Below are 18,045 nucleotides of genomic sequence, written 5' to 3'. Positions count from 1 at the left end.
GATACTGAGTATATGGGTGGCCATCCAAGGAGGTCATGGGTGTACTTTATGCACGACTAAATATCAGGGCAGGCCGGAGGTCTATTCTGATACTAGGTAATGTAAGATTAGAATGGTAGATTCCAAGAATATGTGGCACACGTCCTAGAGTTCAATAAAAAGCTTTCAATTCAAAGCCCATTGTGGGTAGTTGCACTCAGAAAGTGCTGGTGAGTTTGGCTTGCAGCACAGAAAATAAGTGAGCAGGCTAAGTTAGTCCCTTTTTTTCCTCCACTCCCACCACTGACTTACGAAACCTATGTCAAATATTTTCTCGTTCACATTTCTGGGAGAAAAAAACGGTATCCCAATCCACTTTTGGCTTACATTACACATTATAGCTGACACATCACAGTAATTCATAGCCAAAGCTACTGTCGTTTTTCAAGAGTGAATAGCAAAGTCTTGGGATCTGAAAGCTACTGCGTATATTACAGAATTAGCTGCTAGATTGTCTTTGAGCTGCCAAGCAATTATGATAACTGCTTAGTTCCTTTAAAAACACCACTTGACAATGTGTGTAGGCCTGAAAGTTGAACTGATTCGAGTTTATACTATCGAACAAAGGAGATCCCTTGATTTTAAATGCAGCTGTATGTTCTTGGTTCACATCTTCTTAATACTAAGAAATGGAATTTAAACTGCGAGTACACTACCATCTCTGTAGTGAAAACATCCAGCCAGCAGAGGGGGCACAGTTTAGTGGAACAGTTTAGTGAAACAAGACATAGAGGTGTGCTCATGTTATAACAATGGGAAGGAGTTGAGGGCCAAACTAGACATGATGGCGGCAGATGCGCGTGAAGAACAGGAAAGAGGAGAGGACCTTGTTCTTTTGGCAATTGTCCATGTACATTGCCGGAGAAGTCTGCCACTGCTTAAACATGCATTTAAAACAGATCTTGGTCATTTACATGTTGAAAATGTCAAATTGCTACTACTTTTAAATGGTTTGATAGATGAAACCCAAGGACCAAGCTTTTATGAAGTTACTACAATATTTGAGACCTAACTGTGCTGGTTCCCCCTGGTTTGTCCTTCACTATCTCTCTGCCATTGATTACCGTACACATTAGAGCTGTTCATACATTAAGGGTGCAATCCTAATCAACTTTCTAGCACTGCCCAAGCTGCAATGCAGCCCCAAGATAAGGTAACAAACCTGCTCTTACCTTAAGGAGGCCTCCTTGACTGCCTCCCCAATGCAGGATGCAGTGCACGCCACACTGGCACAGCTATGTCAGTGCTGGGAAGTTGGTTGGGATTGCGCCCAACTGTACCCAAGAAGCCATTGTTAGTCAGGTTTCTGAGTACAGTTATTTAAGCATTCCGTTTGGTGCATGCACAATCTGTGTACAGTATACATAGATGGTTGGCCTATCAAAATGAATTCAGGTACAGTCATTCACATGGAAATGTATACCCAGGAACAGATGGCTGGGTATAGCCTGACAGGTGAACAATAATGGTGAATGTACATGTGTGAACCAGCCCATAGCTTCATGCCACTCCTTTGCTTCACCATTCTAATGATATCATATTGTAGTCACCATGAAATCATGACTGCTCCCATACACACCTTCTCATGCTTTGAGGTGTAGTGATGAGATCTCCTTCAAGGCGCCACAACCATCAGATAGAAGACCGATTTCTACAAATTACAGAACCACTTCAGTGGTGGCCCTTAGAAATAGGTCAGATCTGCTTGCTAGACTTTTTTTAGGAGAGCTGTAAAGATTTTCTTCTCCAGACAAGCTTTTGGCCTGTAAGTGAACCAGGAACTGAATTTTTTAAAAATGTTATTCTCCCCTATTGTTGATTTGTAAATTGCATAATGTTCATTGTTTTATTTCCTGAATAAATTCTTTATTTGCTGCTTGGCAACCAAAAAATCGAGAAGTGGCCCCTAAATTTTATTTATTTATTACAATAAATTTTGTATTTTCATTATATTTTCACAGGGCAGTTAAAACATGGGGACTAGCTGTTATGAACACCCTCTCTTTTCCCAACATGGGTGCAGTCCTGACTCAGTTTGGTTTATGGACTGGCATTTGTCAGAGCCAAGCAGGGCTGGGCTCTGTGATGAATGAGGTCATGCTGAAATCCATGTTAGTCAAGGGCCTTTAAGAGGGGCATCTGCTGGGACACTGTCCATCCTGAAGGGGATGGGGACTTGGACCCCAGCTCATCACATGCTGATCATAAGTTAAGCCCATGGAATCTTCAACCACATTGCAGTACGATCTATGGAGAAAGCCTGGTTGGCAACCTTCAGTCTCGAAAGACTATGGTATAAGCCTACAGCACCCAGTATTCCCAGGTGGTCTCCCATCCAAGTACTAACCAGGCCTGACCCTGCTTAGCTTCTGAGATCGGACAAGATCAGGCATGTGCAGGGTAACAGTTGCCTGATAACATGTGATTCAAGGTTAATCACACACAATATTTTAGGGAACCTTGCACCCACATTTGCTATCATTTCATGTGGGTGTCACTTTTGGTGGCAAACGTACATGTAAGGTTATGCCTAGTGTTAATGTAACTCTGCAGTCCAACACATTTTGAGAGTAGTCATCTAAGGTTGAAATTCTGTACACTCTTATATGGAGTAAGTGGCATTGAACCAGGAAAGCCATAGTGGGCTTGCTGTGCATGGGCAAGATTCCAGGCAGGTGTGGCCCATTCACCAAGTGAAGTGATGTGGGTTACATCAGTGAAAAATTGCACAGGGAAGTGGCCAGCAGATGCTGGGTGTCCTTTCCCCTGAGTCTGCTGCCACCACAACCTCAGAGTCTGCTGTGGATGAAAGACTCACTGATCTACTTTCCACCTACTAAAAGATAAAACTTGCTCCTGGCACAGTTTCTTGAAACACAATAGGCTTTCCAGTTTGATTTACAGGGACTGGGCAAATGAAGGAACTCCCACTAAATCAAGCAGGAAGCCTCGTACTTCTTCAGTTGAAGACATCATGTGAAGAGTGCAGTAAGTGGCTGCCTTTTTATAATTACACAGAGACAGCAGCAGTGGTGGCTTCACTAGAGTTTTCGCCACCCAGTGCAGGAGGCCAGTGTATCACCCCTATGATGGACCACCTCCCATGCAGTGGGAGGGCACAATTGGGAGCAATTGGTCTAATTGACTTAAAGCTGACCCCTCACGTATGAGAGTATTGGTAATAGTGGCAATGGTGGTGAGGGCTCTTGGAGGCTTCAAGTTCCTTTGGAACAGCCCTTGACCTTTTGCCATGTGTCTGTCCAGCCCAAGCCTTAAGAGTGCTTGGAGAAAATATTGTGGTTTGAGTGCTGGAAACGTGATATTCTCAGAACAGTAACATAGCCTTCCGAAAACATGTCTAGATCCCATGCAATGGCATAGCAAAGCTGCAATTATTTCCCTACAACACCATTTGAAAAGCCCCTCCCTCTCTCTAAGACAAACAGTAAGTCGGGACCCACTGGTGGGTTGCGACCTGATTTTTGGCAGGTCACAAAGAGCTGTGCTGAGCCTCCAATGTAGACGCAGGTGATGGAAAGAACAGGTAACTAATTGCCTCAAGTCCTGAAAATATTCAAAATCAGACAGTTGCTAATTACGAAGCAAACAGTTCAGCTCCTGGATTTTGCAAGATAGTGGCTTTGCTCTGTAAAGAGCTCAGGTCCTGGGGTCTGCAAGGAGCTGAGCTCCTGCAGTTCGCAAGCATGTATAAATACAGAGAGATAAGATTTTATTATTTTGTTTTATTTTTCTGGGGGGTAATGGGAAAGGAAGGAGAGCATTCTTTAAAGTTCATTAGGGCTGCTTCATTATGAGAAATGTATTGAGATTTTTTTTGTAAATAAACAAAAATATTACTGGTAAGAAAATAAACAAAAATAAATCTTTCTAGATCTCCTTTTATTTAAGGCGCGTAAACCTAGGTGGGTCCTGATAAGAGTGTCATTTAAAAAAGTGGGTCCCAATGCTAAAAAGTTTGGGAACCACTGCTCTATGTGTAACACTATATACTGTACAACATGCCTTGGGATAATGCTTTAGGGGTGAGGAACACCTGCTTCACTATCAGCGAAACTTCACAGGCACTTATCAGGAGCAATTGATCTTATACACTCCAAAATAATGGAGTAACATTCTGACTTTTCACATCTTCAGCTGTCTGTTATATTCCACAGCACAGTGTGAGTCTGTGGTTTGCATGCAATACGCACAGCTCTTAAGCAACCGTTTTCAGTTCAGAGCGCTGTTAGTTTTCAGCCTGATCCTTCATTCGATAAAACAAAAGAACGTTGATTGATTTAACTGTTTCGCTTTGAAACAAGTCTGGTTTATTTTGATGGAACTTACTTTCCAGCTTGAATCTCCAGCATATCTCAGCTGTGAATTAGATGGGAAGATACATACTTGTATAACTTGTCCTGACTTTGTTTTATAGCACTTATACATTTCTGGTTCCCTGAAATGAAAAAAAAGGAACCTAGAAAGACCTGTCTGCAACTAGAAAGCAAAATGGTTTGTGCTACTGTTTCAAGGAATAATACGAATTAAAAAAAAAAAACTGGTTCTGGAACCCTGCAATGGATGTGAAATGTCATCTACCATAATGAGCTTTTTTTTTTTTTTGTGGTTTGTTTTGTTTTGTTTCGAGTAAGCTATGCTTGCAAAACTGGGAAAAGAAAGCAAGGGTTTCCTTTGTACATGTGAAACATTATGAGTAGAACATTTGCTTAGATGCTGGAGTATACTGTTGAGTATACAGGATAGCATTCAAAATCATCCAAAGCCATTGCTGGTGTCCAGTTGATGATGAAGAGCAGACTCTGGGAACATATGCAACTATGAGGTCATAGTGCAGGAATTTAGTCCAAATGGCTTCTGTGGCGAAGAGCCATAGATCAGTAGCAGAGCTCATGCTTTGCACACAAAAGATCCTAGGTGGTTCCCAGTAGGAGCTACGTCTAGCTCACTTAGGGCCCAATCCTGAACTTGGCCAGCGCCTGGACTGTGTGCCATAAATGTGCCGTAAAGCACGTTTACGGCAGCCGATGAGTAAGGAGCACTGGTGTTGGGCCTGCACCAGTCAGGCGCTGGGCCCAGCACTGGCAGGAAGATGACCCACCATTGCTGGTGGCAAGTTCAACCACCTGGCAATGCTATAGCCTCTGGGGACAGGGGGAGGGCAGGTGGGGAGGAACCAGGCCGGGATCTGCGAAGCTCTGCTCCACCGTAATCTGACCTCTTTGTCAGGCCTTCCAGCCTGACAGAGTCTCTCAGCTCTGTGCTGGCAATAGCCAGCGCAGACTTGAGAAGTCCCATTGCAGGGCTTAGAGCTTTTCCCAGGGGAAGGGGACAAAAGTCCCCTTCCCCAGAGGAGAACTCCAGCTGCTTCCTGTCACCTGCTGGTTACAGTGATAGCCGCTTTGGTGCCGTTGCTCCAGCAGACACCAGGAAGCTCAGGTTTGGGCTGTTATTGAACCTGGCAAGATCAGTACCAGGTTTAAACAAGAAGATAGGTATTGCTCACAGTGTGTATAGAATTACAGCCTTACAGTGTAAGCCTATGCATATTGACTCAGAAGTTATTCGTTCTGTGTTCAGTGGCTTACTCTCTGGTAACAGTGTTTCTCAAACTGTGGGTCAGGATCCACTAGGTGGGTCGTGAACCAATTTCAGGTGCGTCCCCATTCATGTCAATGTGTATTATACTTTTAATATATTAGACTTGATGGTACCATGGTACGTAATTGCATTTGGGGAAATGTTACAGATCAGTATGTTTAACAGGCTACTATGTACTGTATATGCTTTTAACAATGACAGTCAATGGGGCTTACTCCTGGGTAAGTGTGGTTAGGATTGCAGCTTTTGGGATGTTTGGGGAATTTTCAGCAACTCCTTGGGAGGGTTAGGAGGGTTCTTCTTGATTTCAAATACATTTTTAAAATTATACTTATTGTAAACTTTTAATTTATTTAATGAATTGATTTGATGTTTGTGTAATCCCTATACATAGGTCCAAGTAACTTCCATGATATAAATATAACAGTATGAGTACAAAAGTGCATGTAAATAGGTGAAAACCATTGAATTCTCCCACAATATGAGGGGTGTTAATTTTCCTTCTTGATGATGTCACTTCTGGCCATGACATCACTTCCAGAATGATGACGTCACTTCTGATGGGTTATTCTAAGAAGTGAGTCCCAGTGCGAAAATGTTTGACAACCACTGTCCTACTACATTAGTTACTAAACTTAAAGGAAAACTTTCAGGCATTACAGCAAAAGCATAATTCAAATGGAACAAGGGTCAGGCATGAACTGATGAACATAAATACTTGCTGGAGATGAAGGACTAATCAAGCACCATTGAGACTTACATTATGGGTCTGTTTGATGATTTCATGTTTCTGCCAGGAGGAGATGCATTTCCAGAAATATTCCCCAATGCGCAAGGTTGGTTAATGGACCTATCTATATTAATAGGCTGGGAAAATAATTGAATTTGCTAAAGAAGGGATATTATTGCAGTTTGAAAACATGTGGTGAGCTTCTTTGTATTGTTTATGTATATAACACTTGTTCTTGCTCCACTTACTTGTTCATTCTCCCTCAATGAGCAGTAACAGTGAAAAGAAGTCATCTTAAATTATGGGTGTTTTAGAAATGTATGTGTTTGTATTAGCGGTATGACATTGTACAGATATTTGGAAAGCAATTTGTATATAAGCAGCAGTAAGAAAATAAATTCTTCACCAACCAGACCCATTCATGACCTTTGGACTCAGCAAGGGAAGAATTGACTTTGACTGCAATCCTAGCCACACTTTCCTGAGAGTAAGCCCCATTGAACAAAATAGGACTTACTTCTAAGTAGACCTGGTTAGGACTGTGCCCTAAGACTGAGAAATGAAGTTCTGAAATTTGGAGCTGTTTGGTTGGTCCAATGGTATGATATTTCTTCAGGGCCCAAGAAATTCTGGGTTGTATTTTCTGAAGAACCATAAGTGGAGAAAAGAGAGTTCATTTTTGGGGGGAAGGTTTGTAGCTCAGGGTAGACAACATGCTTTGCCTGCAGAAGGTTCCAGGCTTAATAACCCTGACATCTTCAGGCAGGACTGGAAAAGATCAACTCGCAGTCAGTGGTCTGACTCAGTGTAAGGTGGTTTGGCATGTTCCTTGTCATCAACTTTTACACTGAGTGGGGGATTCTTAAAATAGGTAGGAATCTGATCTTTCCTGTTGTACAAAAAAAAAGATGATCAAAGGAAGGGAGGGCAGGCTCCAGTACGGGAAGCAAAGGGAAAAGGAAGCCTCAGAGGTGCACAAGGCATCAGTTAGTTTATTAAGGCTCAGCTCATTTCTCAAGGTGAGATTTCGTGGGATTGAATAGCAAATCATGAAATCGAAAGTCTAAGACTGTTTCAGTCATTCCTTTGAAATAACTGACTCGGTTGCCCCCAGAGAAGTGTCTAGGCCAACCTATCAGTGGTGTAGCTAGGTCATTTGACACCCGGGACCCTTAATTTTTGTCACCCCATATGACATAATTAATTGATTTTTCAAATGATGTCACACCTGGAAGTTATATCATCAAGCAAATTAAAATAAATAATTATAAATAATTAAATTAAAGAAAAACAAATAATTAAATAAGAGGAAGCCAGCCCTGTTCCAACAAGTGAATTTTCCCTGTAGCCTGCCTAACACCCCCTCCCCCCCCCCCAAAAAAAAAAAATCAGTGAGATTTTCATCCCTCCCTGGTGCCCAGTTCAATTTAAGTTCTTATATTTCAAGTATATCACTATCAGGACCCACTTGGCTTTACAAGACTGAAATAAAAAAAGTTCACCCTACCAGCTCAAGCCTCTGTTTTTCTTCTTTTGGGGGGGCTGCCTTGTGGACATTTGTTGAGCTCCAGTTCCATCAAATCGGGACCATTCTTGTGGCCTTGCGTTCCCCTTTGCCTGACCTGACCTTGAGCGAAGGCACTTCTGCTTACTTGCAAGTAAATGCTTAGTGTCACTTTCCCTAGGGCTCAATACATTTGTCTGCTTGGAGGGAGGGACTTCCTTCTCAGATGTTTTTTGGGGACTGCGTTCATCAGACTGGGACTATTCTGGTGTTAGTAGATTCCTTTCAGCCTGCCCTTTCTGAAGGACTAAGGGAAGTTTGCCTACTCACGAGCAAATCCACGATATGGCTCAGTTTTACTTTCCATAGGGCTCCATGCATTTTTTGTTTTCTGGCTTTTTGGCCATAACTGTTAATAGAAAGGAGATATTCCATTTTGATTTCTTTCATTGCATTCTGCTGTAAAGTCCGCATCCAGTGGTATACAGCTTGATGGTATTATTCCTAACCACTGTGATTTTAGTGATTTTGATTACTTGTGGTGTCACTCCCCAAGGCTGGTACCTAGGGTGGACCACCCCTCACTAGTTATGCCACTGCAACCTTTGACATGCTTTTAAAGGTGACACACCACAACATTTTGGGTGATTCAGCCCCATTCAACCAGTGGCGTGAAGAAGCCTTCTTCTCGCTGATTGGAACTTCTCACAGTCTGCAGAAAGCAATCAGCTGTGGGGGTGCCCCCTTCCTCCTCCAGGTCTGGATTTATCCCCTCAGTGTGCAGCTTGCTAGGAGCTCCCAGGACTGTGGGAAGATTTCTCCTTCTCCACATGCATGCACTACACATGCAAATGTGGACTTTGCTTCCTGGGGATTTCTGAGGAAGCCTGGCTGGAAGTGACCCCCCCCCCCCCAAGCTGGAAGTTGGATCTCAAAGTACCAGCTGGCAACCGGTAAGATGAAAATAGCTGCCTTAGGGCCCAGTCCTATCCAACTTTCCAGTGCCAGTGCAGCCGCAATGCAGCTCTAAAATGAGGGACCAAATATCAGAAAATAAGAAAGGAGCAGTAAAAACCTTTGCATGTATTCTCAGAAGTAAGTCTCACTGGATTCAGTGGGACCTACTCTCAGGTAAGTTTGCTTTGCAGCCTGTGCACATAAACAAATAAAGCTGCTGCATCTTCTCCCTTATCAGGGAATGATCCCTGTACAATACATCTTACATTTAAATGCACATTAAAAAGAGGGGTTCTGGACTGTAGCCATAATCGGATGGCATCGCTAGCAATTATCAGTGTGATGATGGGTTTGCATTAGGCAGAAAAGAGGAAATTTTAGTGTCAGTCCAAAACAAAATCCCCACATAGCCACAAAAGATCCCCTTTTAGGCTTGCTGTAATAGTTACTGAAATCATTAAGGAAAAAAAAAGGGTGACATCAACTGAAAAAGCTTTGGGAAAAACCCCACTGAAACTGTGAAGAAAGGCAACACCAGGACATAGAAGCACACTTGCTACGGTCTACAGTAATAAAAAAATAATATGATCTTGTTTAATGATAATTGATCAAACTTATGTCAAAGTAGTATTGAGATTAATTTGGGCAGACAGCAGGCATGCAGACAGACTCACTACTCAATACTTGCCCTCATTACTATTGGTGAATTTAAGTGAAAGAAGAATAAAGTGCTATGATTTATACATATTTTTATTTAAACATGTATAACTGTATTGAGGGTCCAAGGGCTGCTCTAATACTTTTTACCCTCTGTATGCATGAATCACTGCAAGGCCTTCTGAGGTTTTAAATTTGCAGATACAAAAATACAACAGGAGTGGAGATCATGCCCAAGCAATAATATTGTGTTTCTTCATCTGCAACCACCTGATGCATGGAGGAACAAAGAATTGCGTCAACTTCTAACACTTCTCTTTTTTTGTACACATCTGGCTCAGGTTTGCCTCTCAGGACTGGGAAGGCCCAAAATTCAAACAAGATGCCATTTTGGCTGGAGCTTCTTCACCTGCCCCTGCGTGATGCACTTGAGTCAGCTTAGCTGTAGGAGGGGTGGTGCAGTAAGTATTGCAGGCTCCGCAATGCGCCATGTAAGCAGCCCCTCCCACTTGCCATTGGGGCAATTCTGGACAGTGACAGCAATGCCAATAGTGAGTTGGGGGGGCACTTACATGGCACATTGTGGCACCTGCAGTATTTACCTTGCCACCCTTCCAGCAGCTATGCTACTGACTTGTGCATGATGTGAGCAGGTCCTGACCTTCCTCTTCACTTCTAGGAGAATTCAGGGTGTGGGTGTAAGTGCAGCTTATCCAAACCACTCCTCTAAATGCACTGATAACCCTACTTTAAATGCAAGTCTTCCTTCATTCTGCCACCTTCACCTACAGAGGCAGTGATAAAGGAGAACTCTTGCCCATCCTTTGCCTTTAGCTTTCCTGACTGGACACGATTGATGATAACCAGCCAAGAAAGCTAACTGGGAGGTGGATGGGTGACAGTCTTTCAGCATTGGTGCTATAGTTATGTGTGATGGTAACCTCTGTGGTTGGCTGGACAAGGCAGTGGATACTTGCGTGACTATGTGTTTCTGGTTCTGCCCCATCAGTCTGTTCCCCCTCCCCCGACTACAGTTCTCCCAAAAAGACTAAACAGCCACTGGGTAGATGGGACTCGTTAGCCTGGGAAGGCAGCTCATCTGAGAGAAGGAAAACTCTGATCCCAAACCTCCACTGCCTTGTGGCTATATCCAGTTATGGAAAAGGCTTCAGGAGTCAACCTCGAGGCAAAATCCGGAGCCAGAGTCCCTGAGGCAGTTCATGGCTGAACACAGTCACGTTCTGGCAACTCCTGCAACGCTGCTGGAACCAACCATATGGGCCTCTGCCTTTCCATTGGACCATTTCAGCGACGTGGAGAGGGGGGATTTGCTGCATGGGAAACAGTCTATCCTCCATATCTACTTTACCCAGGCTTTGCGCACTGGAGAGGACACTCTGTTCCAGAACCACCATTCAGAGCGCGATATCATAGTCTTCTGAGACTGAAGGATGCCAACACTTTTAAGTTCGGCATGTTTCTATTGCCTGATGTATTTGAACCTAAGGTTACCAACTGGCCTGCAAAATACCGGCCTGGCCTACTTCTGTGCTTTTATCAGAGATTTGATGTACAACAATCAACCAAGGAAGCTTTTCACGGCAGAGAAAGAAACATTATGAAATAAACACTTACTAATTGCTGCTGATCAAGCAACTGTTAACAGGATAGCTACGGGGGCTGGTTCAAAGTTGGCAACCCTCTTTGAATCATACCTTGCAGATGACTTAGTTCATATTTTTAGACTGCATTATTTTTAAATTGCCACGAACCACACTGAGTGCTTTTTTTTCCAGCACAAAGCCAGTTAACACATCTTAAATAACAAACCTGATATTTTGGGATTACTGAAATAATAAATCCAATTATTGAATTATTGGGGTGGGGGCAGGGAGACCTGGCTCATTATCTCCCCCCCCCCCAGTCCTTTAGCTTCTGTTTCAGATAGGTACAAGAGAGGGCATATTTTGGTTAAACTTGGCCAGGGTGGTGTAGCGGTTTGGGAGGTGGACTTAGACCTGGAAGATCCAGGTTCAAATCCCCCCTCAAACATGAAGCTTTCTGGTTGACCTTGGGTCAGTCACTTTCTCTCAGCCTCACTTACCTCCCAGGGTCGTTGTGAGGACAAAAGGAGGGGAGCAGCTGTGCACACCCCTGAGCTCTTTGGAGGAAGGGCAGTATAAAAATGTGAAAAATAAATAAATAAAAATGTGAAATAAACAGGCCGGAGTCAGGAGGCGTAGCTTGTGGATTTCACTAAAGATTCCCTACCTCTTCTCCTATAAATTGAGCTCTGAACAAATCAGTATAATTCTTTCTAGACTCAGCTCCAAAATATTACTGGTCATTTTGGGCACAGTACATTGAACATCTGTCCTGCACGAGCCCCAATGTTCTAATTCATTCATTGGTCTTGTGTTGATGCAGTGGCATCAAAAGGGTTTCCATCACCCAGTTCAGGAGGCCAGTGCATCACCTGCATGATGGACCCCCTCCCATGCAGTGGGTGGGGCAACATCACAGGTGGTGGGTGTGATGATGCACTACTGCTCTGGCACCAATGTTTTTCGGCTACAACTTTTGATAGAATAGAGATATTTAAATGTGGTTGGTTCCACTTCGTTCTGCATTAAATCACACATTGAATGATATATAACATGATGGTAGTATTTGAAAATACCAAGATTTAAAAATTTTTGGCCAATAGGGATGTCACTCTCCACCACGTGCTTCATCCGGTGTGGCCTGCACTTCTGATGTGACGGCACCACATTGACGGATTGTCCTGATGAAACACTCTGCCTTGCCAGACTCTCACTTCCTCACTTTGATGAAGTTATGCTCTCCGCCGACGAAGACAGTGTCGGTGCCTGACAGAGAAATGGAGAGAGAGCATCTCAGAGTTCAAGAGTTTTTCAGCACAGGCTTTTTTCCTGGTGCAGGCATCAATGTACGTTAGCAGAGCAGACCTGTATAAGCAAGTCGGCCTGTGGCAAAGGAGTAATCCATTTTACGTTGGGTGGTTTCTGTGGTGCAATAGACTGTTAAGCAAGGCTTTCCCTCTGGCAGTCCTTGCTTCAATCTAGGTCACGTTGGAAATAAAACGAGCTTGCGAACTGCAGACAATAGGCCACCTTGCGAAGCAGCTTTGCAGTGTGCAAACTTTTTTTTTTTTTTTTTTTAAAGAGCTTTAAAAAACACAACCAAAAAGGTAGAGGCACGACAAGGAGACACAGAGCGTCTCTGTCTTGGTTGCACAGAACAGACTGGGAGCATGGTATGATGCAACCATCACACATATAGGTGATGTAAATTATACTATATCTGATCTTTCTGTTCTCGCACAGCCTTTTAAAGTCTCCGTCAATGTAAATCCTGTACTTGTAATTAGCACATGCAGTACATTTGATAATGTATGTGTTTAAGGCCCAAGTCCTAACCAACTTTCCAGCACTGACACAGCTGTGCCAATGGGGCATATGCTGTGTCGTGCAGTTGGGTGGCAGTCACCAAGGCCTCTTCAAGGTTCCCTTAACTCAAAGCTGCATTGCCCTTACCTCAGTGCTTGAAAGTTGGCTAGAATTACGCCCTGGGCTTCGTATCTTTGCTCTCAAGAAAATTTAGGAGTGGGCATCAAACAACATGCTGTCCATCCTCTCTATAGCATTTATTAGTATGCAAAGTTCTCTTTAGGGTTGTTCCACATGTGCATGCATAGCCACTGATGAAACACAAATCTTACCACTTGATCACTGAACAGTTGACAAATTCTCAGATGAATGTGTAATGTCTCTCCATTGGCACGCATTGTGTTGAAGACCTTGGTTGATGTGGACGTTCTGGCTGTCATGTTTCATCTGGTGATGACTCATTCATCTGTGCAAGTCATCACTTGATGTTCCCAGTCAATGAGCAATGAATATTCATCTGTGCACCAGCACTTAGCCTCACCTTAACCCTATGAGAGAGATGATCATTAGCTTCTGTGTTACTATTTTCCTAATTAGATTATTATTCACATTTTGAACTGGATTGTGGTTTTAAGGCAAATAATGGAGCAGCTTGACTGTAGCTAATCAGGTTTTGATTTGGTCAGTGCTTGGATAGGAGACATTTGGAGACCATATCTATACAACCTGACATTCTATTAAAAATGTAAAACAGATACACAATATACTAATCACTATTTTAGCAGATGGCAAATGTAACTAAGAGACACATTCCAGAGTTAAGAGTGTTGGCTTTACATAAGAACATAAGAACAGCCCCACTGGATCAGGCCATAGGCCCATCTAGTCCAGCTTCCTGTATCTCACAGCGGCCCACCAAATGCCCCAGGGAGCACACCAGATAACAACAGACCTGCATCCTGGTGCCCTCCCTTGCATCTGACATAGCCCATTTCTAAAATGAGGAGGTTGCACATACACATCATGGCTTGTACCCCATAATGGACTTTTCCTCCAGAAACTTGTCCAATCCCCTTTTAAAGGCAACCAGGCCAGATGCCATCACCACATCCTGCGGCAAGGAGTTCCACAGACCAACCACGCGCTGAGTAAAGAAATATGTTCTTTTGTCTGTCCTAACCCTCCCAAAACTCAATTTTAGCGGATGTCCCCTGGTTCTGGTGGTATGTGAGAGTGTAGAGAGCATCTCTCCATCCACTTTATCCTTCCCCTGCATAAATTTGTATGTCTCAATCATGTCCTCCCTCAGGCGTCTCTTTTCTAGGCTGAAGAGGCCCAAACGCCATAGCCTTTCCTCATAAGGAAGGTGCCCCAGCCCCGTAATCATCTTAGTCGCTCTCTTTTGCACCTTTTCCATTTCCACTATGTCCTTTTTGAGATGTGGCCACCAGAACTGGACACAATACTCCAGGTGTGGCCTTACCATAGATTTGTACAATGGCTTTATAATATTAGCCGTTTAGTTCTCAATACCTTTCCTAATGATCCTAAGCATAGAATTGGCCTTCTTGGCTTCTGCCGCTGCACATTGGGTGAACGCTTTCATCAACCTGTCCACCACCACCCCAAGTTCTCTCTCCTGATCTGTCACAGACAGCTCAGAACCCATTAGCCTAGATGTGAAGTTTTGATTTTTTGCCCCAATGTGCATGACTTTACACTTACTGACACTGAAACGCACCTGCCATTTTGCTGCCCATTCTGCCAGTTTGGAGAGATCCTTCTGGAGCTCCTCACAATCACGTCTGGTCTTCACCATTCGGAAAAGTTTGGTGTCGTTTGCAAACTTTGCCACCTCACTGCTCACCCCTGTCTCCAGGTCATTTATGAAGAAAAGCACTGGTTCCAGGACAGGTCCCAGGACAGGCTTTGAATGTGGAAGATTTTTTTGATGTCCCATATCTGCCTGCTGCCCTTATATATCACAGCCATAGTTTCTCCAACTGAAAATGGATGCTGTAGCAACCTACCTCACAGGGCTGGTGCAAGTTCAAACACAATGAAGTTTAAAAACCATGTTTAAATTCAAAGCTCTGGGTGCATGGGTGGTAATAGATTTAAAAGTTAGATGTCTTGTCTGATCCTACACGCATCTACTTAGAAAGTGGGTTTGTTGATTTTAGTGAACTTTCCAGAAAGTATATTTAAGATTGGAGCTTGAGAAATGTCGCTTGTCTCTCGACCACCCCAGTCAAATCAGGGTTATCTGTTATGCAAATCATCCAATCTACGGCAGTTCTGGCATGACTTACCTACAACACGCCCAGCCTGCCAGCATCTGTGCAGCGGTATGGATAAAAGTGGTACACTTGAAGAGCAGGCAGTCTTATGTAGGCATTTTCTGGTAACACAGATCATGACAACTAGACCTTTGAGGGTCGATCCCACTGTTACACAGTAATCTGTAGTTGCGAGGTTTCAGAACTTATAGGGTGCGATCCTGAATACTCAGTGCTGGGGTGGGGCAGGATGGGAAGGAACAGGTAGAGCTCTGCTGTGCTGGATCCAGAACCCCATGTCATGTGTCCTGCCTTGACAAGGGGTCTCTCAACTCTGCACCTGCTCCCTTATTTGGGGGAAGGGGACAAATGTCCCCTCTCCCTGAGGAGCCACTGGTGGCTGCCCGGTGCGCTCAGGATGCAGCAATCGCCATTCATTAGGAATTGTTTCTAGGATAAGGGAACCAAGGGTGAAAACAGATATAACATTTTAACAGCCATTACAGTGGGTAGTTCACCCATAATGTGAGCTCAACATTGGAACCGCCACTGAGTCAGAAGCTGGTCTTAATACCAATCTGAATAAGGTGGAATATACATTCGTAAAATGTATACATTGCATGTATTCCACTCAGCCATGGGGCACGTTCCCTTTTATTCCTTCTCCTTCCCCTTGTTACAAAAGTACGGAAGACAGTATTTTCATGTGCTTTTTGAAGGGAATTAAAAAGGAGGCGAGAGAAGCACTGAGAAAGAAATGTGTCAGAAATATTTCAAGTTAAGCATTTTAATATATCATGCTTTATTGAGACATTTGGCATATTTTCTCTAGCAATATTCCCCCAAAGACTTTGGCATGCCAGCTTTTTTCCTTTCTCCCAAAGTACTGCTGTGAGCTTTAATTAATAGCTTTTTAGATTTTAAGGTAGCCAGAGGCAAACCTGCTTTAACCGGAAAAAAAAAAATGTATATATTGACACACCCTTCAGGCAGCCAACTTTGCCTCCTATTAATATTGATAAGAGACTTATTAATTAGGCAGTCACCAAAAGAGGACAGGGCAGGGAGGGGAAGAGTTCTCTGGTCAGAGCAATGAAAGTTGCACATCGTTTAGGACAAGGTTCTGCCTGGGGGCAAAAGCTATGAAGTTAATTCTTTGTATTAACTCTGGCAATCAGCCCCTGAAGGAACTGCATCCCTCAGGCCAACAGTTCCATTTGATCAGGTAGCAAGCAAATGAGCACAGCCCTGGCAATGATGCTTGTCATCCCTTTAATTAATGTTTTATGGGACTCCCAGGCCCAGTTCTGCTTATTTTACCACACATCTGTAGTCCCACCCAGTGGGGGCCACCCTTGTGTTTCTTCCTGTGCCAGCTCAGGTTTCTGCTTGCTGCCTCTCCGTCTGACAGTGAAGCATTTATAGGTTGTCCTCACCCACAGGTTCAATTGACTATAGTGACGCTTCAGGATGGGCAGACTGAATGATACATGAAACGTGATCATCTCAGCTACTCTTGACTTTTGTTTAAAGTAACTGCTACCCCTCCACTGTCAGTCTCTCTCTCTCTCTCTCTCTCTCTCTCTCTGTGGGGCCTTTTGGATCAACTATGTACAGGGGAGGTGTGGTTTGACCCTTTCCATTTTCCATTTTTCTGCCATAAATTACCCCAAACTGCTTTTTGTCCTTGCATGTACAAATGGAAACATTTGTACAGGGCACACACACACACACACACACACACACACACACACACACACACACAGAGAGAAGGATTTTTTGGTGAAAAAATGGGAGTGGTGGAAAAGGTTCAGATCCCCCCCCCATGCACACATGCTGCATTCCTGATCCAGAACACTCTCTGTAGCTACTATCTCTGAACAAAAAAAACAAAACAAAACAAAAAAACACTGAAAACACGATCACATGTTTAATGTATCTTTAACATATCCCATCTAGTTTGACCCATAAGGAATGAAGAGAGGGAAGCAATTCCCCAGATTCAGAGTGTACACCAGTTTGTGTGGGAGGGTTATTTGCTTTATTTCCCCTCTTTTTAAGAAACCCACAGTCACCGGAACCTCAGTTGTTTGGGTAGGGGAAGCTCTTCTGCTGAGAAAAAGCTATCCCCACTGGTGAGTTAACTGTGATGATGGTGGCAATCAATATGTGATGTGGATGAAAAGAAAATGAGGCCCAACTTCCAAAATAAGAAACATTTATAGTTATATTGCCTTGCTTGAATACTGTCAATGTAAATGAAAGCTTCTGTGATGGGGTGAAATGCCCCTCTATGTGTCCGAACAGAATAGTAATACAATTTCTCTGCCTACTTGCCTCTCTGTCAATCAATCATTAGGACCAGCTAAAATAAATGAGTTGGTTTTTGAGCTTCATAGAACACCTTCTCAAGCCTGATGTTAAATGAAAATGAATAAAGGGATGGGGGAAGAATTTCTGTCTCCCCACTTTTTCTTTCTTTTTTTAAACATTAAGCCTGACACAGATATCCGTGAAACTCAAAAAGGAGATAACTGCCCTGTCAATTTTTAGTTGGTCCTAATACAAGCACTATGTTACTGTCCATGTTTGATGTTTTGTCTCACGAACTACCTTGGCAGCTTGTATTTTTGCCCTCTCCTTTTCTGTATAGGGACACAGAAAGGGGCATAATCTAAGGTGCTATGGGTAAGGTCTGGTTGGCAACCTTCAGTCTTGAAAGACTGTTATAAGCCTACAGCACCTGGTATTCCCAGGTGGTCTCCCATCTAAGTACTAATCAAGCCTGACCCTGCTTAGCTTCCAAGATCAGATGAGATCAGGCATGTGCAGGGTAACAGTTCCAGCAGC

The 18,045-nt window shown here is 43.4% G+C and overlaps 2 pseudogenes; both read right to left on the bottom strand.

The window, feature by feature from the left end:
* Positions 1-2,337: 2,337 nt before the first annotated feature.
* On the bottom strand, positions 2,338-2,458 carry LOC136649924 (5S ribosomal RNA; annotated as a pseudogene).
* Positions 2,459-17,926: 15,468 nt separating this feature from the next.
* On the bottom strand, positions 17,927-18,045 carry LOC136650031 (5S ribosomal RNA; annotated as a pseudogene).

Source organism: Tiliqua scincoides, chromosome 4 (assembly GCF_035046505.1).
Source record: "Tiliqua scincoides isolate rTilSci1 chromosome 4, rTilSci1.hap2, whole genome shotgun sequence".
NCBI lineage: Eukaryota > Metazoa > Chordata > Lepidosauria > Squamata > Scincidae > Tiliqua > Tiliqua scincoides.
The sequence above is the reverse complement of the archived record's forward strand: the minus strand, read 5'-3'. Positions and strand labels throughout refer to the sequence as shown.